The sequence below is a fragment of the Cebus imitator genome, unplaced genomic scaffold (genome assembly GCF_001604975.1).
Source record: "Cebus imitator isolate Cc_AM_T3 unplaced genomic scaffold, Cebus_imitator-1.0 Scaffold622, whole genome shotgun sequence".
Classification (NCBI taxonomy): Eukaryota; Metazoa; Chordata; class Mammalia; order Primates; family Cebidae; genus Cebus; species Cebus imitator.
The window spans coordinates 203125-205092 of NW_016107937.1; positions in this window are offsets into that span (position 1 = coordinate 203125).

The window sequence follows — 1968 nt, forward strand, 5'->3', positions numbered from 1 at the left end:
AAAAAAAAAAAAAAAAAAAAAAAAAAAAAAAGAAAATGTAAATTTAGGTTTACTTGCCTAAGATTTGTTTATGGTGAAGAAATAATTTATTGAAAAATTAATAATCTATAAAAAGCACTATATATGTGCACACATATATATGTGTGTGTGTGTGTGTGTGTGTGTGTGTGTATGTGTGTGTATACATATATTAATGTTAGGCTCTCAGGTCTAACCAGGTCAAAATCTTGAACTCAGAACAATACAAGGCATCTCTGTCTGGCATAAAATATTTGCTTTTTCTGCCACACAAAGACCAATCCCCCAGTCCCCGCCAAAAACCTGGCAAATCCTGCTAAAATTCTTTCTTGCCTGCTTTGTTAATTAGGCAAAACAGACATGCAAAAAAATAAAAGAAGATAGATTTGTTACTAGTTCAACACTGTTTGGAGATTTTGTTTTTCTAATACAATTCAACCAGTCCTAGCTAAAATTTAAACAATGGAAAATTTAATCCTAAACTCCTTTAAGACTGAATAAATGAAGTAGAAATGTTAAAGAGACTAAGAAAAACAAACAAATAAACAAGAAAAAAGAAAAAACTACTATATAAATTGCATTACCCAAAATTTTGATTTGCAGCCTTCATTAGATTACCTATTGATTAAAGCCATCACATCTTTGTGTGTTCATATATGTGTTTAGGTGTATTTATGTGTACACACACATATTATGTTGCATTTTGTTTCTACATGGTAAAGTCTGGCATACTTGGCAAAAAATTTCTTAAGAAATTCTATTCACATTAGCTTAGATAAATGAACATTCATATGAAATGCATAATAATCCACTTTTTAGTTCACATGACTTAAGTAAATCTTTAATAAATAAGCTGGTTTGAAAACTATCAGTAAAATGAAACTGTAAATACCTTCAAAATTGTCGATGTATGTTTTTGCCCAGGTGTACTGGTCGAAGTTTTATATTTGTCTGTGCTAGATGTTTTAGGGTGTTGGGGTTGACACAAAGGTTATAAAACTATAAACCCAGACTAAAATAGAATAATCTTTGTGCAGCTATTTGTAATTAAGACTAGTTTAATAATGTTTGTTTGGCAAAAATAGCTGTATCTTCTAAGTTATAAGTTAAATATTCATATATTTATCTTTAAGATTTCCACTTAGGTGAATAGCTGATATTAATAAGCTTTAAAAATAGGAAAATAACTAGAAATTATGATTAGCTTTATTTCATATCTCAATATTCATTACAAATCTCTGTAAACTGTAAAAAATTGAATAAATTAGATAATAGAAATGAGGTAAATGTTTGTAAATATAGTTTTCATGTAATTTGAAATCTTAAAGTTATGTTATATTGAATGAAAAGATAGATATTCATTAAGTGTGTAGTCATTTCCAAATAAGAACACAAGATAAAACAAAATTCTGACCATAATGTAAGTTTCTTTTCCTGGATTTTTAAATGATATAAAAAGGCTAAATAGATTTGATTCTACTAATATACATAAAATTATGTTATGGAAAAATATATTTCTAAAAATTATAAAAGTTTTTCTGTATAAAATAATGATATGACAGATAATTGAAGATTTCTGGCTTCCTAGGTTTTCACTAAAATTTAAGGTTATTAAATTAAAAATATTAATTAATATGTATGGAACAATAATACAAAATCTCTCAAAAAAGTAAGATGTATTTTAGTGCTAAATTGTAAGAAAGTCATAAAAGTATATTATTTATCAAGAAAAAAGAATAATTTGTCCAATTTAGGGGTTATTTAAAGGTTTTTTTTCAAAATATAAATTTAAGAAGTATGAAAGGATAGGATAGAATGCAATGGGAAAGAACCAGTAAGTAGGAGAGAGACAAAGCTGGGAAAAAAGTTATGAGTATGAAAATATATTTTGGCCAAAAAAAGTTAAAAAGAAGATTTTATATATATATATATATATATATATATATATAT